This window comes from Brachycentrus maculatus, unplaced genomic scaffold (genome assembly GCF_059751285.1).
Source record: "Brachycentrus maculatus isolate JH-2025_06_01 unplaced genomic scaffold, ASM5975128v1 h1tg000015l, whole genome shotgun sequence".
Taxonomy (NCBI): domain Eukaryota; kingdom Metazoa; phylum Arthropoda; class Insecta; order Trichoptera; family Brachycentridae; genus Brachycentrus; species Brachycentrus maculatus.
In genome coordinates this window covers 1,197,501-1,222,130 of record NW_028280769.1, presented here as the reverse complement: position 1 = coordinate 1,222,130, position 24,630 = coordinate 1,197,501, and the positions used below count along the sequence as shown (strand labels likewise).

General features: G+C 32.1%; 1 protein-coding gene across 2 annotated transcripts in view; it reads left to right on the top strand.

Moving 5' to 3' along the window:
• Positions 1–24,630, top strand: part of LOC148313323 (calbindin-32) — a 175,231-nt gene that overhangs the window by 534 nt on the left and 150,067 nt on the right. The window lies entirely within an intron of this gene.

The following is a 24,630-nucleotide window of genomic DNA, read 5'->3' as shown; positions in this document are numbered from 1 at the left end:
TTTATTATTTGTATTATTTTACTAAAAAAAACTATATTTTTTTTAATGTATGGTAATATGTGAGAAATTACTAAGTTGAATACGCATTCATTGGTGATTTAAATTTTTTTTTTAACTGTTTATTGAAGTAAATTTTTCGTTATTTTTAACTGAAGTGACTCAACCTTTATATAAAAGTACATAAAAACGTAACAATACTAAAAAGATTCCGGTCTCTAATTATACTAAGTTTATCCGCTCCGTAGAGTAGTGGTTAGCGCATTTAGCTACCGTGCTGGTGGTATCAGGATCGATTCCTTACTTTAACTACTGCTGACCCTTATCCACACCCATTGGTGCATAGGGCACTACATCAAATTGATACAATATTAATTTGATCGTTTATCATATGAATACAAAACTTATCAGTCCTGCGCTTTAGATACCAGTCCAGGGTAGTATTAAATAATATTAAAGTGAAGAAAACTACCATATTTTTGCTAATAACCGCTTAATTCCCTATATTATTCATAAAAATACCTTTTTCTTCCAACCCTTATCCCCACCCAATGATCCATAGGGCACTGCATCGTATTGACGCAGTGTTATCTTGATCATTGCTTTTATGAAGGCAAGGTGATCGCTTCAGGGACTAGTCCAGGGTTATATCAAATGAATATTAGAGTGTAAAATCACCAACATTTATTTTCACCCCCCTGAATATCGAATCCGGGACCTCCAGCTCGGTAGCTATACATGCTAACCCTTACAACATGATGGCGGACAAAATATACGGTTATTTTATTTATTTTTGAAAGAGCTGACTCACGGGTCAATGTGTTTTGGTTGTTGTTACAATTTTATTTTGTTATTCATCATTTTGTCCGCCTCCGTAGTGTAATGGTCAGCATGCTCGCCTACCGTTCTGGAGGTCCCGGGTTCGATTCCCAGGGGGGTTTAATAAATATAAGTGATTTTTTCACTCTAACATTTATTCAATCTTACACTGGACTGGTACCTGAAGTGGAGGGCTGATCACCTTTCCTTCATGTGTAATCGATCGAGATAACACTGCGTTTATATAAAGCAGTGCCCTATGCACCATTGGGGTGCGGTAAGGGATTTATTATTATTATTATTCATCATTTAGTAAAATGAAATTAATTACTGTAGCAGTGGCGTAGTTGGATAAACGCTTCACAGCAAAACTGGCGTCGCGGCTTCGATTCCTACCAATTGGAACATTTTATTGAAATTTATTTTCACTTATTTAATGTAGTTACAAGAGTTTTTTTAATAATTTAATTTATTTTCTAGACGTTTCTACTTAAAAATATTAAAATGAATAACGCAGCTCTCTCCAATAAAGAGACTAAGCTCTTGTGCTTGGAGAGGGTCTTACACTTATTATTTATTGTTTACGTTTGTGAGTGATAAAATGTATTATTAGTTTTTTTCCGTAAACGTATTTACAGGTATATAAGTCATTAATTTTTTTTTTTGCATTTTAACGTCTTTATTGAACGTGAATTCGAGAAATGTTTATTTCAAAAAGTATTTTTCATATAATCCTGCCGTATCCTTACTATCCTACCTGCAGACAAGCTCCTAAAATAGAGACTTTGCGTGTTGTAAAAATAAATCAATGCTGGAAACCTTGAATGGAAATATCTGTGTTTCACACAATCTAGCAATTTCGGTTAACTTTTTGTTTAATTGTAAGGTACAGTGCTAGTTTTCTAATCCAAACGTAATTCGTGCAGTAAGTCGTTCGGATTAGGGAATCGTTCTGATAAGGGGATCGTTTGCATTAGAATATCCATCGTTCATATTAGGGAATCGTTCGGATTAGGGAAACTTCAGATTAAGGATTTTTGCGGATTAGTAAATATTTCAGATTAGGGAATCGTTCGGATTAGGGAATAGTTCGGATTAAGGGATCGTTAGGATTAGGGAGTCGTTCGGATTAGGGAATCGTTCGGATAACTGAGAGTTTTGAAAAATTAAGAGATAAAAAGGAAATTTCTGTTTATGAAAATTCTCTTTATTTTATATTTTTATTCAGGTATCGAATTAATAATTTAGAAAATTTAATATTTTTATTTTAGCTCTAAATAATCTATTGTTTTTTAACCAACGAACGTAACTGGTGTTCAAGGGCTAATCACGCATTCTACTCAAAACCATAAATTTCTCAGTGTTCTGGACGACTTCTTCAGCCCAGTTGACAGCTATGCTGAAAGCTTTCACGGCTTCAGCAGGTGGATTTTTTTAAACTGGTATCAGTTGTTCGGATTATAGCGCGTTTCAGATTAGCGAGCTGACACTGTAAATACAAGTTATGTATTAAAGTAATAAAAAAAATATATTTAATTTACTATGGACGGATTTGCCTCCCTCGAAAAATTACAAAAACCACCAAGTTAGCGTTTCAAATATTGATATGATCTTATACGAGTATGATGAGCAGTAAAGCGAGGTAGGAACTGCCGAGTAAAGTAGGGCAGGCACTGTATTTCTGCCTGTATGGAATGCACGCCACTGGAATGTGAGACGCGTTATTTATTTATCCACTTACTGGCGCTACCAGCACCCTAGCAGGTGTTCAAAGTAGTGTAACAATAATGATTTCGCACAGCTTACTAAGTAGTCGACGCATTTAACATTGATGAAGCCTTTTTTTAAAATTACATTATTCAGCGACTCTGAAATCTAGTTATTATTATTATTATTATTATTATTATTATAATTATTATTGTAATTATTATTATTATTATTTTTTATTCGGTTACCTTATATTAAATTTAATGCAAACTAATAATTATACTGGTACCTGAAGCAGAGGGCTAATCATCTTTCCTTCAAGTGTTGACGATAAAGAAAAGATTGCGATTTTATGATGCAGTACCCTATGCACCATCGGGTGCGAATAAGGGTTTGAAGAATAATAATTAAACTTAATAAAACATCATATATATTTACATCTTCCTACAGTATATTTTTTTTATTCTCTATATATTCAGGCATCTCCTGAAACATTTAAAAAAACCTTTTACATAATTTTATTAGGGAATAAGCCTTCAAATTTATAGTTTTATAGCATATTCCTATTTGTGAACGGTTTTCCTCTCATTGTTTAAAATTCCAGTAAAAAACAATTGCTATCTCACTAAAGGCATGATTTTAAACAGGTCAATGATTCTAATTTAGCATTGAGGATTATTTCAGTTCTATGTTTGTATATATATATATATATATATATATATATATATATATATATATATATATATATATATATATATATATATATATATATATATATATATATATATATATATATATATATATATATATATATATATATATATATATATATATATATATATATATATATATATATATATATATATATATATATATATATATATATATATATATATATATATATATATATATATATATATATATATATATATATATATATATATATATATATATATATATATATATATATATATATATATATATATATATATATATATATATATATATATATATATATATATATATATATATATATATATATATATATATATATATATATATATATATATATATTTATATATATATATAAACAATATATATATATATTTATACATATATATATATATATATATATATATATATATATATATATATATATATATATATATATATATATATATATATATATATATATATAAAACATTGGCATGCCATAACCTTAATACATTTTATTTTATTTTATTTTATTGGAAGGAAGAACAATAGTTACAATATATGCTACATCAGAATACAAAAAATTTAATCATGAGTACCAATTACAGTTCTTCACAACTATGCATAAGATAAGTCTACATTTCATTGATTTGGATTTTTTTGTAAATTACCTATTACCTACTGGGATTTTTTTCAAAACATTTGTTTACCATTGTGATATTTTAAGCAAGATATTTACACAGAAACAGCTTATTTCTAACGGCAATGGAGACAATTTGAGAGCGGATACACTCGAATTGGGGTTTTAGCGTTGTGACGCCTTTTATTAGCATGAGAGGTACACGACTCATTCTTGACCCTGCCCCATATTGATTTTCCACTTATTGATTCATTTTGGCCTAAAGCTCACCTCGTGTTCCCATTTCCTGTCACGGGTAAAAGTGTCTCTCGCGACTGAAAATAAATCAAAATGTTACCTGCGCCCTTATACACAAACTAGGGGAGGATGTTTTAATTTAATTAATTGATTCGGCGGTCACTTTGTGGATATCCAGGGCTTCTTTTCATGTAAGGGCGCTTGTCCACTATACGGGATTTCACCGTCCGGCAGTTCTGTTTTGAAAAATGAAAACGACTACGACAGTTTAGCGTGATCAAATTTACGCGTAACGTGTTCACGCACCGATCAAGAACTCCGATCTGAAGAAAGATGGACAGCTAACTAACGTGCCGGACGGTAAAATTCCGTGTAATTCCGTGTAGTGGACAAACGCCCTAACGCGGTGGAATGACGTTCCGGTACCTTTTTTCACGGATATACGAGTATATACATATATGTATATATATATATATATATATATATATATATATATATATATATATATATATATATATATATATATATATATATATATATATATATATATATATATATATATATATATATATATATATATATATATATATATATATATATATATATATATATATATATATATATATATATATATCTATATATATATATATAAATTTATGTATATATATATATATATATATATATATATATATACATCTCTGTGTAGGAAAGCAGTCTGATGTTTAGTTCATTAATGAAAATTATTATTTCATTAATTGAACGAACAACACGATATTAATATATTGTAAACGCCATACGCCATTCACGCCGTATAATCAACCTCTCCGAGTGAATTAACGTAATTTAGTACTCGTAGTAAGTAAACACGCCTGTAATAACAGTGAATTATGTGAGTTTAGACGAAACAGCGAACCATCCCTCATACATGTTATCCTGGTAATACTCCAATTACTCCGTACTTACACACACTGTGCAAAGCTCGTTAATTCACCCGATTTCACGTGTTACAACCCATTTACGTTATACAACGTGAAGTGTGTCGGCAAATATAAATCCGTTATGGCAAATAACATCAGCGAAAGGTAGACTGGCAGTAAAACAACGTGGTTCCGGTACCAAGCCGAACGCAATATGGTGAACACAATAAGTGAAGCGTGGAGTTGGCAAAATAAGGATGAAAGTAGACTGAATGCAGTAATGCGATCTATCATATGAATGTGTAGCATAACGATGTATGATAGATGATCGAATGGTAAAATAGATCAGGGCTGAGATAAACATCATCAATAAAATTAAGAAAATTATTTTTTCTGGATAACTAACATGATTTGATAATAAGATTCAAATTTTGTACTGACGTTTCTTGGTGGATCTGCTTTTTATATGATAAAAAACAAACAACTTTTAAGTTTTAACCATGTATATTTAATTTGTTCCACAAAAAAAAAGAAAAATGATCACTTAACCAACCATGACAGATCATAAACCCTGTATATATCCAGATTTACATATTTTTCTTCATCTATGTTAAGATGTTAAAAATGTAAGAATCTAGTCTGTTTGATCTGACCAAGAGCACAGTACCTGTAGGAGATGTCAGAACTCTCCCGTTTATAATTGATGGATATTAATACTTCATCTATATTGAGATGCCAAAAAATAAATTAAAAATTACCTCCAAAGTTCAGAAAACCTATATTTGTGAACAAGTATTCGCACACTCAAAATGTTGTAATTTAATTTAATTTTATAAACGAGTCCCTTGACGTAAAATAATGCGTAGGAATATAAATATTTTACAACGTTTTGAGTGTGTCCAAATACTTGTTCACAAAATCTGGATTATCTCCAATTACAGGAGTTATTTTCATATTTATCATCAGATACTAATAAAAGAGTTTCTGCTCAATAAAAAGCTTTTTTTCATCTCACCAATAGATGTATCTAGTGAAGTTCGAGTGATCCAAGAATATTGTTTCAAAATTATTTCAAATATATAGAACTTTCAAGAATTTGAGTAGTGTGGTTGTCAATAATGGGTAGAATTGCTGAATGTTACACGTGTATAAAGTGATCATTTAAACCAGCCTATGACGGTCGTCAGCCCCGTAAATGCCCTGACTTCCATATTCTTCTTCATCTTTGATCATCTCAATGTCAAAAAATAATATGAAGTGTTTTAGTATAAAGGACCACTGGAAAATATTACAAAAAGTTGATGTGCCAAAAAAATTATACGAACTGAAAAGTCTAGCTGAAGATCAAGTTGTCAGTTGTGTAAAAATGTGGCCCATCAATTCAAAGTATGAAACCTTTATCGCAAGTTGTGCCGTCCTCTGTCTTATCTCGGCAGACGAGTTTCAGGATACTTGCGACGCTGAAAACGGTTCCTATCAATCTCCGCTGAAATAATCCTGAAAGTTTTCATAAAAGAAGCTCGTGTCGCCTTAGGATGTCATTCGCGCATCACGTCCTTTGTGTTTGAGCCCTAGGCACTTGAAACTTGGCGGGAATAATATCGGACTTCAGATGAAATAAAGTCGTACGGAAATGAAAAATTTTCAGGAAAGATTGAAAAATTAGCAAAAAATACGGATATTACTATAAAAAAGTTAAATTTTTACGTTTTATTATGGAAGTTTGGAAATTTACCGGGTTTATGATATGTCATAGGCTGGTTTGTATGCAAAATCATCTATGTTGAGATGAAAAAAAAGTAAAAAAACTCGTGTGGAGAAAGTAGAGAAAACCAATAAATATTTGGACACAATATATTGCACCAATAGATGTCTCTAGTGAAGTTCTAGTGATTCAAGAACAATGTTTCAAAATTGGTTCACAATATATTGTGATTCAAATTAACTGCTCAAATTATAAGCTGCACACAAAATTGAAAATCATGTTTTCAGGCGTCTCTTAGTATGTAAAATAATCTGGGGTTTATATCTTGCAAACGTCTGAATAAAAAGGGTCTTTGATTTCTCAATTAAACCAGTCATGAGAATAATGATATATGTGTGAGTACCAAAAAATTGAGTTTGTCAATCATGAGTGAAATGGTGAATGTTATACTGTCTAAAGTGATCATTTAACCAGCCTGTGACACGTCATAAGCCCTGGATTACCCAAACTTCCCTACTCTTCTCCATCTTTGTTGATATTTCAAAATATAACCCAGATTTGTGAACAAGTATTTAGACACATTCAAAATGTTGTGAAATATGCATTTTGATTTATAAACATTATTTATTTGAAGGTGTTTAATTAAAATAAAGTTATAGCTCTATTTTATCGTGCGTGCGTTGCTACTCGCACTGTGGTGACAATATTCAGGTGAAATATGCAATATGTATGTAGGATTTGAATATTCTCAGTGAAATGGTGGAGCTTTCATTTAAATTCGCATTTTTGTAAATTGAATTTCAACGTCTACGACAATACGACGTATGAAACATATTTTTGCTTTTTTAAACAGCAAAAAACACTTAAGTGATTTTGAACGTCAGTACTTTGCTATATAGGCACGTGAGTTGAAGATACGTAAAATATTTTTTGGAAATATTTTTATTTCATCGTACACATAATTATAAATTACATAGATGTAAACATTATAGGATATATTTTAAGATATATAACTATTGATAAACGTATATGAAAAGTTTAAACATAAAATTAAAATACTCGTTTAAGACCACATTTGAGTTTATCAACGTAAACTAGGCTAGTTTCAAGAACTTAAGATGTTCTCACAACATGTGAAAATACAAGCAGAACGTATAGATATTGTTACTTACGTATTAAACAATTTTACATTGTAAGTAACTTACGATGTAAAATCGTAAGTAACAATCCCAGAAACTAAGAGACACATTAATAATAAGTTTTTCGATAATTTTCAAGTAATATGTTATAAGTTTAAAAATACTATTACTATCAAAACACCCGTTCGTTTCTTTGAGAACATAACTTAAGTCCTTCTTATAACTGAGGAACTTCACCATCTAGGTTAAAACTCATCAATCTCTCACCTTACTTTGATAATGTATATATATATATATATATATATATATTTATATATATATTATATATATATATATATATATATATATATATATATATATATATATATATATATATATATATATATATATATATATTTATATATATATATATTTATATATATATATATATATATATATATATATATATATATATATATATATATATATATATATATATATATATATATATATATTCACACAGCTATCTAGCACCTGTGAATCGTTGTCCTTGGTGTTTTTTTAATAACCTGACTTGCAAAGCTGTGACTTGAGAATTAATTATTCTTTCGGAGTTAGTCCACCCTCAAATTTCGGGAAGGTTCGCCGAATTTAGAGCAGATACAGTTATTTCACGGCTGTCATGCCACGTACTACGTGTCTAAAGGCCGAGAGACATTTAGTATTCCAGCCATGGCTTTTCATTTCAAAAGGCAGGGGATGTATATATAGGTTGGTCTTTACGTATTCTAGTACCCCACATAACGTAACACGGTGTTAAGTTAGAAATTACGTCGACTAGATTATCCTATTGTGGTTTTAGCACATTTGTCTACCATGGTAGAGGTCCTGGATTCAATTCCCAGAGGGGGGGCAAAATATATATTAGGGGGTTGAATTAGTTCTCGCCGTTTATAAAAATTTAATATTTCTCTGTGATTTAAATATATTCCTTTCGTTTTTTTTGTTTTCCTGTCCCCCGCTACCTCGAACACCCACGTGGCACTTTCAACCGCCTCAAGCCGCCTCAAAATTAAGGCTTTGGGCCTTGTTCATCGGCAGGGAAACTGGGTCCCGTATGCTTTGAAGGAGAGAGATATGGAAAGTCGACTTTGCATGTGTGATTCACTCTTGCAACGGCATCACAGAAAAGGTTTTTTGCATCGCGTCATCACCAGCGATGAGAAGTGGATCTTCTTCGTCATCTGCCAGCCAGGTCAGCCACTCCCTGCTGAAGCCAGCATTGCAAAACGCAACATTCATGGCTCAAAAACGATGCTTTGCATTTGGTGGGATCAGCAAGGAGTAATTTTTTTCGAGCTTCTCAAAGCAGGCCAAACAGTCACAGCAGAGGTTAACAAGCAGCAAATGATCAAACTGAAAACAGCAATTGAAGAAAAACGTCCAGAATACGCAGCCAGGGACGAGTCGATTCTCATTCTGCACGATAACGCGCGCCCGCATGTTGCCAAAGTGGTAAAAGAACAGATAAACTCCTTCGGCTGGGATGTTCTGTCACACCCGCCCTACTCCCCTGACGTCGCACCATCCGATTATCATCTGTTTCGGTCCATGCAGCATGGATTATCGGGAGAAATTTTCAAAAGTTATCGAGAAGTCGAGTTATGGGTTAAAAATTAGATTGCCTCAAAAGACAAGGTTTTCGTTTATAGAGGAATACGACTTCTTCCTGAAAGATGGGCCAAAGTAGTCGAGAAAGAAGGGCAATACTTTGAATAAATTCTTACTTTAAATAAAAAAAATATTTTCAATTCAAAATACTATAAAAAACGGCGAGAATTAATTCAACCCCCTATTATAAACATTCACAATATTTTGAGGTATTTCACACATTATTTTTAATTTTTTAATTTAATTTAGAACGCCACACTCTTCTATCCTGACACACACTCCTCGCCTCCTTTACATCCATATATCTCGTCATACATGCCCTCCAATTACGCAGACTTTTGATTTTGATGACACCACCAGATTTTAGGTTCTGATTGATCTGATCGTACCAAGTCATTTTTGGTCGTCCTTGTTCTGTTTTCCCTCTATATATATATATATATATATATATATATATATATATATATATATATATATATATATATATATATATATATATATATATATATATATATATATATATATATATATATACTCGTTTACTTATAAACACGTTACATTGTTCTTAGAATTTTCATACGGAACTAACCTTATATTATATTTGTGATTATTTCATGTCTATTTTTTTACGCCGGTTTATTCGGAGCGGAACCCCGGTGTAAAACGAGGTTTACATGTATATAAAAATATAGGACAAAAAAAAGAAACAAAAAATGCCAGATTCGGTTATTCTCTAACGCTGTAAGATTTCTCGGAATGATTTGGTCCAGGTATTTCAGGCTCGAGGCAGTATTTCATGGCAGCCTCCCGGCAGGCAGTTAGCAAAACAGTTAGTTATTGTGGAAGAACGTAAACACGAGCCATTCCGCTTGTCCTAAAACGTAAAAGCTCACAATAGCAGTAACGGTGGATCGTTACGTAGAAATGATAACGCAAAATTTACGCGTAACCTTTATCTTGGAACTTTAACGGACCGTTTTCTACAGAAACGCCTTACTATTATAGAGGATAGTGTTTTTGATACTCTGCGTCTGAAATACTATTTAGTTTTATTGTAATATTATGTCCGTATCCTCGACTACCGTTTTGGAGGTCCCGGGTTCGATTCCCAGGGGGGGGGGGTTAAGTAAAAATAAGTGATTTATTATAATTTTATTATGAGGTTAAGGGATTTTGCATCCCTTATGTCACTGCGACCATATAAGGGCTAATGTGACTGTATCATAGCTCACTATCAAGACCTACGTGAGTCATGTAGCTCACGACCAGTCTTGGTGGTAAGAGCTTCACCTTCTCAGAGTCTAGTAGTGGTCCTCCAAAGATGTGACTTCGTTTACGAGCGAGTGCGTCACAGTTATAGACATTGTGGATTGGTGTTTCGATATAAGTAATTTTTTTTCACTCTATTATTTATTAAATATTACCCTGGACTGGTACCTGAAGCGGAGGGTTGATCACCTTTCCTTCATGTGTTAACGATCAAGATAAAACTGCGTTTACATGATGCAGTACTCTATGCGCCATTGGGGTACGGATAAGGGTTTGAAGAACTGATGAAGCAATACTATGATTTTTGTAATTTTTGACGGATAAAACAATCCTAAGATTTAAAAGAAGGAAGAAAAATATATTAAAGAAGAATAAGTTACAAACCTTAGTGACAAAAATTTATATAGATAAGGTACATAGGAAAAAACCCTTATCCGAAGGTGGACATGATTAAATTAACCCTGTTCAAGACATCAAATTGATCAACCTTATGTACATATTGCTAAGTCGAAGCAATATATCGTATCTCACAAATTTGTATCGTTTTTCATTTTAAAAAGGTCTGACAAAATATAAGATTAAAAAAATAAAATAAAATAAGATTTGAAATTTTGGAGCCGTTTCATTTCGAAGACCTAAAATAAACATGAGTTTCTCAATAAGAAAAGTAAATCATCGTGTTTGTATAAAGATGTGTATGAATGTGCCAGAGGCGATGATTGCTTGAAAAGACAGATTGGTGTTGAGTTATATTCTCTCTGTGAGAAGAGTCGTATTTATGTATTAATTTTTAAATCAAACACAGATTTTTTGAGTCTACTAAGTTGTATTTTATTGTTAAAAAACGCATAAAAGTTAATATTGCGACAATTGTTTCGCCTAGTAATGGCATTTTGGCAAAATGGCAAACGAACGTTTCGTACATTCGTTTGAAAATGCCATAACTAAACGAAACAATTGTCACAATATTAATTTTTATGAGATTTTTTAAATAAAAAACAACTAAGTAGACTCAAAAAACTTTATAAAATGAAATTACTTTGTTAAAACCACTTTTTATTAATACAATTTAACCTACCGGTTTTGACAAGAACCTTGTCACCATCAGGGTTTATATTAATTCAAAAACATTAAAATACTCTCACCAACAAAACTTCCACACACTCCGTAAAAATTCAAAATGTAATTTATTTTTATTTATTGTTTCGGCATTAACTTTGTGGTAAGACATGTTACAATGATTAAAGAAAAAACTTGTTTTTTACCACTTGAGTTTTATTAAACACTACATGTTTCAGAAGTTAATCTTCCATCATTCAGGTCTGTATAATAACATGTAGATGAATGATGGAAGTTTAACTTCTGAAACATGTAGTCTTTAATAAAACTCAAGTGGTAAAAAACGAGTGTTTTCTTTAATCATTATAATTTATTTTTAAATCATAAAATCTGTTTGATTTAAAAATTAATGCATAAATTAAAATGGAGTTCTACAAATTATACTCTAAATCAATAAATAGAGTCGTATTAAAAAAAAGACACTTAGATTGCAATTAATTTTAACGTGTGACTTAACAGATATTTTTCATACTGTGTACAGACATCTGTATAAACAATAAAAAAGGAAATTATATATTTTTTTAATCATCGGTGTTTGTAGTGACGTTTAATTTCCACATCTATAACGCCACCATTTTTTTTTTTTTTTTTTTTTTGTAATATACGAGGCATTGCTTCGACATGTAAGACAAACGTACATGTGTGTGTGCATAATATGTGTAATATGTACATAAGGCAGACAGTTATTTTATGAGGGTAGGTAAGGGGAAATTTATAGTGGTTTGCTGTCTGGTTCGGTCGAACAAGGGTGGAGTTCAAGGGGGCGATGTAATACATTAGTTGTGAACAATTATTTTATTAAATCGAAGGCGCAGGTTATACATGATCTCGATAAGTGGTGAAAAGGGTATAATTTAGTTGGTTTATTAAAGAATGGTTTTATTCTCAATATTATTAATATTTAAAGCGTTTACTTTGTGATTAGTCATTTTTACTTATTTTTTTTTTACAAACATGTTTATAATATTAGTATATAACCACTCACCGAGATTTTAATATCTACCAGTTTCGAGACGTACCCGTCTCTTCGCCAGGACAATCACTACTACAGCATGCAAACAATACCACCCTTCACCACCATAGCACCATTTACATGTATAAAAGTAGGTACACAAAATGTTGCAAAAAATATGCACTGTTTAACCTCGGCTCGTAACGCATATCTGTGCTGAAAACTTTAGTTTTCAAGACCTAAACTTTAGTTTAGGTCTTAAAAACAAATAACTTAACTTAATTATTTAAAAAAAACAATTTCGGCTCAACACAGGCCATGCCTAAAGAGCCGTAATACATGTATGTATGTATCTATATAAAAAAAAATTAAGGCACAATAATATTTAATATATCAACACAAAAATTATAAAGTAAGTAAGAATACTCTTGTTAAAGATGAAGAAGAATCCCAATTCGGAATACCTCCTCAGACACATGGAACAGATCAATATCCGGCGTAATATTATTCAGCAAAGTGCTAGCTCTTCCTACATGCATAACCGTCGGCAGGTTGGTCCTGTGTATAGGAATGTGAAACAATCTATGCCGACGCTGTCTAAGCTAACTATATGTTGATAATTTTATAATCCGGATAATTTTAGGATAATCGATCATAACGCGCAACAATCGATAAAAATGCATAATCAAATACAACCAACCTAACTTAAGTAGATTTTGATGAGACAAAAAAATCGTAGCCATGAATTACATCGCATCATAAAGGTCGGACCAAACCAATATAGGAGCGTCATAATTTAAATGGTACACATTGTCCAAACGTAAATGTTGAATGGCCAAGTTTGACGCCCACAATGGCCACTCGACCGAATTGGGCGCGTGGGTGTTGAAGGGTTGGATGGCTTGAATTTTAATTCGGAAATAACTTCGCCCGTTAACCCTTTTGCGACGACATTAAATTAATTTGATTTGCGAGAAATTTTCGAATGCCTTTTGTCGGCGGACAATCGGGCAATTTTTCGATTGGGTGAATTTATTGTTCTTTTTCTGTTTAATTTGACTGCGCAGGTTTTCGTTTTTTATTGTTATGATTTTCTTTTTGATTATTTTTTGTTTTTACTTTTACTCGGCTTCATACCTGTTTTTGAACACAAAATGATCAATTAAACCAGCCTAAAATGGTCGTAAGCCCTGTTTCATGAACAAGTATTTGGACACACTCAAAATGTTGAAAATAAATTAACTGGTCAAATTATAAGCAAATTTAATAAAAATGAAAATGATATTTTCTGGCGTTTCTCATGTATGTGATTATAATCCAGGATTCGGACATCACAAACTAATACAAAAGTTTATACTCAATAAAAAGTTTCTTTTTATTTCAGCAAAAGATGTCTCTAGTGAAGTTCTAGTGATTCAAGAACAAGGTTTCTAAATTGGTTCATATGTACATATATAGAACTTCCAAGAATTTGAGTAGTGTGGTTGTCAATAATGGGTAGAATCGGTGAATGTTAGATGTGTGTAAAGTGATCACTTAAACCAGCCTATGAGGGTCGTCAGCCCCGTAAATGCCCAGACTTCAATATTCTTCTTCATCTTTGATGAGATGTCAAAAAATAATATGAAAAATAACTCCTATAATTGGAGATAATCCAGATTTGTGAACAAGTATTTGGAGACACTCAAAATGTTGTAAATCCATTTAGTACGCCTAAAACTTGTCCGCCTCTGTAGTGTAATGGTCAGCACGCTCGGCTACCGTTCTGGAGGTCCCGGGTTCGATTCCCAGGGGGGTCAAATAAATATAAGTGATTTATTCACTGTAATATTTATTCAATATTACCCTGGACTGGTACCTGAAGCGGAGGGCTGATCACCTTTCCTTCGTGTGTAAACGATCAAGATAACACTGTGTTCGTATGAAGCAGTGCCTTATGCACCATTGGGGTGCGGATAAGGGTTTTATTATTATTATTATTAAAACTTGATACTTGCACGCCTCCCCTTAATGTTAGTTTTAATGGTTTCGAATATTTTCAAAAAACCTTAACCTTTTTGTTTTTTAAAGGAATAACCTGAAAAAGTTATTCCATTAAGAAAATATACGCTTTCGTTTGTGTCATAAAAGCTTCAAAAGTCACCATATTTAAAAACTTGAATTACAACACTTGCTCCCTGAAGCGCCTTTAAAAATTACATTAATGCTACACTACTCGTTCTTTGATGTATTGTGAGAATTTCCTTAAATACTGTGCCCGTGTCTTGGAAAACTTTCAGCACGAAAACTGTAAAACTTCCAAAAACTTTTTCCATATCCCTCGTAACTTTTGCAAAAGTACAAGGACAGAACTTCAATCGTAGAATATTGGATACGATTTTCGTTCTTAAAATAATAAGAGAATGGTATTAGTTAGGGGAAACAGTGTTTGTTTAACGCCTGAAAAAAAATCGTGTAGAAATTACAATATTTTCTCAATTTTGAAATTTTCAGTGGCTGTAAGTATTTTTCTTCCTTTTTAACCCTTATTCACACATGACAGTACATAAGGCACTGAATCGTATTAACACAATGCTATCTTGATCATTACTCACACGAAGGCAAGGTGATCAATCCTGGGATCCACCGAACCCTCTTCTAGCGGAACGGAAGGCCTGTTGATGACAGTCTATAGTCAGGCTTCTCCTGAGGAGTTTTACGTGGTTTCCTTCCAGCAATGCGCAAATGAATATTTCCAGATTGACCCACAATAGATTATCCCTCCTGTTACCAACATAGATTAAAATAAAGCATGTTTTTGGCTACAAGAAACAAAAATGCACTTAATGATCTATAAACCTTAGCCAACATACATCTTTGATTTGATTTAGAAAGCTTTGTGAACTATATCACGGAACGTTATGAGATCATGATCATATAAGTATGACTTCCAAAATTTGAGTAGTGTGGTTGTCAATCAGGGGTAGAATGGTGAATGTCACACGTGTGTATGTATATGTCCAACCGTTCGGTAAAAAAAGTATTACTTGAGTAGTAGTACAAGCGGTTATGCTAGGTTAGCGGAGTTTGTACAATGAATGTTTAAATATTTTTTTTTAGAAGTGAGTTACATTTATTATTTACCTTGCTAATTATGTACAATTTTTTTGTACATAATAAGCAAAACGATAAAATAAAATAAATAAAACGATAAAATAAAACGATCAAGATAACACTGCTTTTATATGAAGCAGTGCCCTATGCACCATTGGGGTGCGGAAAAGGGTTTTATTATTTATTATTATTATTATTATTATGTACAAAGTATATAGATCATTAAATCGACTTTTGTTTGTTCTAACTTAAAAAAAAAGATCTGTGTTGGAAACAGGAGGGAATATCTAGTGTGAACTTCTCAGCTTTTGCTCATTGGTGGGAGGAAACCACGTTGAACAATGTTCGAATCCTTGGCAGAATTTGAGAAAGGTTTATATCCAAAACTGTGAAAAAAAAACCTCCAAATTAGTAATTTTTCATTACTGAAAGGGTTGAATTAACAATTAAAAATGTTTGAAAAACGAAGCAATTTTTATTATTCATAAAACGCAAAATAGTTAAAATTTTCCGCGTCCCAAAAATGACGTCATAGCCAGACACTCCCTCTATTTCGTGGCGTAAATGTTATATGTCAAGGTCCTTACATTCGTTAAAAATAGTATTATATGAATGGTAGTATAATAGAGTGGTTAGATTAACAGGGTGTTAATTTTCATAACAGACTGGTTCCCAAACATTTCTAATCTGGTACCTCTTGGGGCGAGTGACAATTGATGAAAGTGCCTTACTTAGTTTTGACTTACGTGCCCCGCTGATAGCGATAGGGACTTTAAAAGCATTAGTGATATTTTTATTATATTTTATTTAGATTATTTCTTAGACAGGCGCCGTGGCGTAGTTGGGTAGACGCTCGACTGCGAAACTGGCGTCGCGAGTTCGATTCCCGCCAATTGCAAAATGAATTCAAGAAATAATATTTTCAACTGGTCTGGGTGTTTGTGACGCATTTTTTTACATTTACCTTCCCTATCCTTACTATCCAACCTGTAGACAAGCATATAATACAGACGCTTAGCGTGTTATTCCTTTTTTTTAAATTGACAGCTAAAAACTTTGCATGATTGATTTAATACCGTACGAAGATTTTAAATAATTTTTTTTAATGGATGGGTCCGAACGGAAATCAAGAGTTTCTATACCGGATCTAGAAATGTGACATCCCTGTTTGTATGGCATAATATAGTGATACTATGAATCACACCAAAATTATATCAATGTATCGATACATACTTGTGTGTTATCAGTCTCGCATCTCCTACAGGTACTGTGCTCCTGGTCGAAACAAGTAGACTAGATTCTTAAATTGTTGAGATCTAAACATAGATGAAGAAGAATGTGGAAGTATGGATATTTAAAGAGTTTATAGCCACGTTAAAGAATTTTTTTCTTTCTATTTGCAGTGGAAAACCTGTACAGATCATAATTGTGTTGTTTCTTATGAATATTCCTAAAAAATAAATTAAAACAGCGCTCTTGTCATTTTTATTCAATATTCCAAATAGAAATAAAACGATATTCAATAAAGACGATATTCCAAATGGAAATAAAACGATATTCAATACAGATGTTTATTGCAGAATATCTAGTATTATTTCCACGATATCCAACGGAAATAAAATATTATCGCCATAATCTAACTACGCAATAAAAATAAACGATACGATATTCCGCGACGCGAACTCCTTTCCGAGACAGTTTACATGTAAACTATACTCTTGCCTTAATATCGCATTTCCGTTTATTTAAACCAGGCATGGGCAACCTTTCCTAGGTCTGAGGCCACATTTAAAAAAAAATATATAGTTACAAGAGTTTTTTTAATAATGATTGAATAAATATTCTAAAAATTTCAACTTTGCAATCATATACATACTCGTATTTAATAATAATAAATAATAAAACCCTTATCCGCACCCCAATGGTGCATAGGGCACTGCGTCATATAAACGCAGTGTTATCTTGATGGTTTACACATGAAGGAAAGGTGATCAGCCCTCCGCTTCAGGTACCCAGTCCAGGGTAATATTGAATAAATATGACAGTGAAAAAATCACTTATATTTATTTTACCCCCCTTGGGAATCGAACCCGGGACCTCCAGAACGGTAGCCGAGCGTGCTGACCATTACACTACGGAGGCGGACAAATATAATTATGATTATATAATTATGTATATAATTATGATTATTTAAATAGTGAACTGCATTATCATATATACTGATTAAATTTTTTTGCGTAAAGATTGGCTTAGTACTTGAGTTAAAAGACCATCAACATTAACGTTGGTATTACTTACTCTTTTGCCGAACGGCCAAAATATTTAGAATTTTGTTTAGTAGATAGTGTTTTAGTATTAATCAGTCTTGATAAAGAAGCGGTTAGCTTCAAAACCGGTAGACATTATAATTAAGTTAAAATGAATTATTTATAGGGATTTTAAAACGAAGTTACATATTTATTATAAATACTACTTTTTTTATAAAAAGAGAAATATGTATTTATGTTTTTAGTATGTACAAAAATACTTCGATTTCAAACTTTATCTGTGAGCCTAACCGGCTCATTATTAGAAATAGGTATCAAATTGTGGTAGAGTGAGTTCGAACCGAGAAACTCGGACTAAAAAGTCCGCGAAGCTAACCACGGGACCACAAACTGACACAAAATCCACTCCAATATCCATAAAGTCATCAAAAAATAAACTGTTATATAAAGAGCTACAAATTTAACGCTAAATCAATAAATAATTTAGTTAGTTTGTAACTCGCATGTGCGTGCTGATAAAAAATACATGGAGAGTGTTACTGATTACACATATCGCTCACTCCTTTCAAGAACGTCATAAATCAAAAATCATCCATTTTCAGTTGTGCGTGTTTTTGGAATGCCCAGAAAATGTACTATATCCCAGCAAAAGAGACATTTTTAAACTTAATATTTACCCGCTACAGGGCAGAAAATGTTATTTTTGTATTTTGAAGAAAAGGTCTCGTTTAGTAATTTTTTGAAATATATTAAATATTTTTCAAATGGTGAAAAAACCTTCAGGTTTTACCTAAAAAGATCTGGTGCTCAGTAAAAAGTTCACTAAATGGCTTGATATTTATTTTTAATACATTGTGTTATATTTTTAAACTTTAAAAACGTTCTCCTGAAAAATCAAGTTTTTTGATTTATGACGTTCTTGAAAGGAGTGCGCGATATAGAGAAATAAAACGCGGAATCCCTTCATAAGAATAACAATGACCGCACCGTGTAACATTTTATAACAGGCTATATATACTGATAAAATAAATATTATTTCAATGTCCGTGAAAAAAGCACGCACAGTGGGAAATTAATTCCTTGATGAGTTACACATTGTAATAATATTAGTTCTAATGTAGCGGGGCCGTGGAGATTTGTATTTAATGATCTTGGTTTTCTTATCAATATGAGAACAAATAATATTAATGACCGGAAATACCGTTTGTAGGCGATCCGATTCAAAACGGACGCTGAATTTATAACTGGGCACGTAATAAAAAATAGGCAGTAAAAATATAATCGTGACCTAGGGATTTTTGGTTTTCATAAATATCTAGACGGTATATTTTTCTATACGGTATATTGTCCGCCTCCGTAGTGTAATGGTCAGCACGCTCGGCTACCGTTCTGGAGGTCCCGGGTTCGATTCCCAAGGGGGGTAAAATAAATATAAGTGATTTTTTCACTGTAATATTTATTCAATACTACCCTAGACTGGTACCTGAAGCGGAAGGCTGATCACCTTTCCTTCATGTGTAAACGATCAAGATAACACTGCGTTTATATGACGCAGTGCCCTATGCACCATTGGGTGCGGATAAGGGTTTAATTTTATTATTATTATATTTTTCTATTTGATGTGGATTTTTTAACTATGCTTTTAATGAATTACGACTTCATTGGTTTAAATCTATTTTTAATTTAAGTTTTATTTGGTAAATACCACAGTTGAAAAGGTGGTATTTACCAAGTAAAACTTAAATTAAAATGGATAGATATTATCTCAAAGCGACTACCGAATCAATAAATCAAAATCATAATATTTTTTTTAAAACTATTTACAGCATTTTGGGTGTCTAAATATATTTTGTCCGCCTCCGTAGTGTAATAGTCAGCACGCTCGGCTACCGTTCTGGAGGTCCCGGGTTCGATTCCCAAGGGGGGTAAAATAAATGTAAGTGATTTTTTCACTGTCATTTTTATTCAATATTACCCTGCACTGGTACCTGAAGCGGAGGGCTGATCACCTTTCCTTCATGTGTAAACGATCAAGATAACACTGCGTTTATATGACGCGGTGCCCTATGCACTATTGGGGTGCGGATAAGGGTTTTATTATTATTATTAAATATATTCATATAAGTACTACATATATTGTCATTGTGAATATTACACGTGTGAAAATTGATCACTTAACCAGCCTATGACAGTTCGTAAGCCCTGTAAATACTCAGACTTCTATATTCTTTTATATTGTGATGTCAAATTAAAAAATAACTCTCTAGTGGAAGAGCCTAGATTTTAAAAACAAGGATTTAGACTCTAAATAAATTTTCTTTTCTCAATAAAAAGCTTCTTTTCATCTCACCAATAGATGTCTGTAGTGAAGTTCTAGTGATTCAAGCATAATGTTTCAAAATTGGTTCGTATATATAGAACTTTCAAGAATTTGAGTAGTGTGGTTGTCAATAATGGGTAGAATTGGTGAATGTTACACGTGTGTAAAGTGATCATTTAAACCAGCCTATGACGGTCGTCAACCCCGTAAATGCTTAGACTTCCATATTCTTCTTCATCTTTCATGAGATGTCAAAAAATAATATCTAAATCTTAATTTGACATCACAATATAGAAGAATATAGAAGTCTGAGTATTTCCAGGGCTTACGAAATGTCATAGGCTAGATGAGTGATCAATTTTCACACGTGTAATATTTGCAATGAGGGTATATGTAGTATTAACATGAACATACTAAATGTCAAAAATTCAAACTTTTTATAAAATACAATATAAGTCCAATTTGTTTCGTGAAAAGTCCAATTTTATTTGTAAGGCATCCAATTTGGTTTTAAAACGTCCAATTTAAAATGAAAAACCCAACAAACTAAAACAAGCCATTCGATTGTAGAACGAATAGAATGAATAACGTTCTAGAATAAGAATTTATTTGTTTATTTCTTCGTTCCTAGTAAATCCCCCAGTTCACGTTTTCTTCGCGTATAACTAACGTTCGCATTTTTCGCTTGTTTATTTCCAGCCATGAAAAACACACCCATACCCTTTATGGCCTGTTGGGATTCCTGAGTTCCTGGTAGAGAATTCTACAAAACAGTGTTAATTTAAAGAGATTTGTTAGAATTTTTATTGCGTTTTAAACAGGAAGAGGAAATTTACCCTCGTGAAAAATAAAATGAATTTTTACACTGTATTCAGACGAATTCGCAAATCCTGTTAAAATTAGACTTTGTGACGGAAAGTTATTAAAAGAGATTGTTCAATTAAAAATCGTATTTGCAAACGAATTTTATATCTGTTTATTAATTTAAAAAAGGTAATATTTGTGTTTTTATTATTTACGCAAATATTTTAATTTTATACTATTTCTGATAGCCTAAGCGGCTCATTATTAGAAATAGCTATCAAATTGTGGTAGAGTGGGGTCGAACCGAGAATCTCTGCTTTAAGAGTCCGCGACTCTAACACGGGACCACAACCCGACACTGTTATTATTATTATTTTTTTTGTTATTACAATACTGTCATAATTTTTTTTTACATTTTTTTTATCAATGCTTTACTTAACACAGACCGTGACGAGACGTTCATTTACACTATTTAAAAATGTATAAGAGAATAAACTTTTAAATAGACTAGTAAGTAAACTGATAGAGACAAAATTTTAAAAATTTATATGAAAAAAGTATGCATTACAACAATAACTGTCCGCTATTTGCCGTCTCTTTTGTCCGCCTCCGTAGTGTAATGGTCAGCACGCTCGGCTACCGTTCTGGAAGTCCCGGGTTCGATTCCCAAGGGGGGTAAAATAAATATAAGTGATTTTTTCACTCTAATATTTATTCAATATTACCATGGACTGGTACCTGAAGCGGAGGGCTGATCACCTTTCCTTCATGTGTAAACGATTAAGATAACACTGCGTTAATATGACACAGTGCCCTATGCACCATTGGGGTGCGGATAAGGGTTTTATATAAATATATACATAGTGGGTGATCATGAACTTTGTGCATTTCTTTTCTCCCACATCGAGAAGCCCCTTTTTTACGTGTTTCCTAAGTTTACCGTGTACTTTTCAAAAAACTCCATAATATATGTATATTCTTTATGTTTTGTTTTATAAACGTCATTTTAGTAGTTGTTATTAGTCCAAATATAAACAAATATAGATGTCTTAACTTGAGACAAAGCATCTTTCGTTTTTACACTTTAGAAGTCTGAGCATTGCAGGGCTTGCGACCTGGCATTTTGCTGGCTAAAGTAATCACTTTGTACACTTCGCTTACTCCTTTCAAGAACGTCATAAATCAAAAAACTTGATTTTTCAGGAGAACGTTTTTAATGTTTTAAAATATAACACAGTGTATTAAAAATAGATATCAAGCCTATTATTGAACTTTTTACTGTGCAACAGATCTTTTTAGTTAAAACTTGAAGGTTTTTTCTCCATTTGAAAAATATTTAATATATTTAAAAAAAATAATTAAACAATACATTATCTTCAAAATGCAAAAACAACATTTTCTGCCGTGTAGCGGGTAAATATTAAGTAAAAAATATGCCTCTTTTGCTAAGATATAGTACATTTTCTGGACATTCCGAAAACATGCACAACTGAAAATTTACGGTTTTTGATTTATGACGTTCTTGAAAGGAGTGAGCGACTTGTGTAACGTTCAACATTCTGCCCAGTGTTAAATTCATATTGAATTAATTTTAAATAATGATTGGATGTTAGTTGTAATTTTGAAAGATATGGCTAACTTTCCTGAAAATTTGTGAAGTTATAGCTTTCTGCAATTAAACGATGCATAATAAAATCTATAATATATTTTGATATATCATCCGTTGGGTGAATACACTATACATGTGAGTGCACACGAGCCATCTATGTTGGATTGAGAAAGCCTTTATTTAGCATGCTTAATAAAACAATGATGCGAGATTAATATATTTATGTAGGAGTTTCTAAAAATTAAGAAGTGTGGTTGTCAATCATGGGTAGAATGGTGAATGTTGCACGTGTCTAATGTGATCACTTAACCAGCATATGATAGGTCACAAGCCCGGTAAATACCCAGACTTCCATATTATTCTTCATCTTTATTGAGATGCCAAAAATGTAAGGATCTAGTCTGCTTGATTTTACCAGGAGCACAGTACCTGTAGGAGATGTCATAACTCCTCTATTAAAAATTGATGCATGCTAACACTATGGGTTAGAAGAAAATTATTACTGTTATTTCAGAATTTTCGATCTTTTATTTCTCATATAAAAGAAGCCTCAAATTTAATTGCGATTCATATTTAAAGAGAGAAATTTTAAATGCTGGCACAGTCCCAAAATTCATGATGCCTCTTGAATCGAATTATACGCGAATAACAGAATTTCGCTGCACTCAAATAAATTACTGTATAAATTTAGTTTTCATGATTCGAGTAATACTTACTAACTAACCAACAGACCGCTTCTAGCAGGGGTAAGCAGGGAGAATAGAACGCCACACCGCTCTGTCTTTGCAAAATATTATTCATCTCTTTTATTTATGCATTTCTTTATACATTCTTTCGACCTGAATCTGTGATCCCCAGTACGGTAGCATAACGCTTTTACGATTCCTAACCTCCTAATTTATTTTTAAGGGGTACTCTTAAACACATTTTAGTAAGCAAACGGTTGCGCGAGAAGCCAGACGTGTCTCAACTCACAATGAAAAAAATTTAAATTGGTTTTCGTTTTTTTTTTCAAATACAACTTGAACAAAATATTTTTGTATATTTTTTTAAATTCCTTACCTATAATAACTCTTTTTTTTCAAAACCATACATTTATTTGGAAGAATTTTTTTTTTCAATATAAATATAGTATTTATTGTAACTGCAGACAGTTGGTAGAACTCCATATTGAATTGTTGGGTAATAAATCCAAAATTAAACACGGTGATTGGATTGAATTCTACTTTTATTTACATATATCGCCAACTCCTTTCAACAACGTCATAAATCAAAAATCGTAAATATTCAGCTGTGCGTGTTTTTGGAATGCCCAGAAAATGTACTATATCCCAGGAAAAGCGGCATGTTTTTTACTTAATGTTTTCCCACTACAGGGCAGAAAGTGTTGTTTTTGCATTTTGTAGTAAAGGTATTGTTTATTTTTATTTTTTTTAAATTTACTAAATATTTTTCAAATGGAGATCAAACATTCAGGGTTTACCTTAAAAGGTTTGCTGTATAGTAAAAAGTTCAATAAGTGGCCTGATATTTATTTTTAATATATTTTATTATATTCTTAAACATTAAAAACTATCTCCCGAAAAATCAAGTTTTTTTGATATATGACGTTGTTGAAAGGAGTGAGCGATATATGATAATATGTTATGCGTTTCGTCTTATTGAGACATTA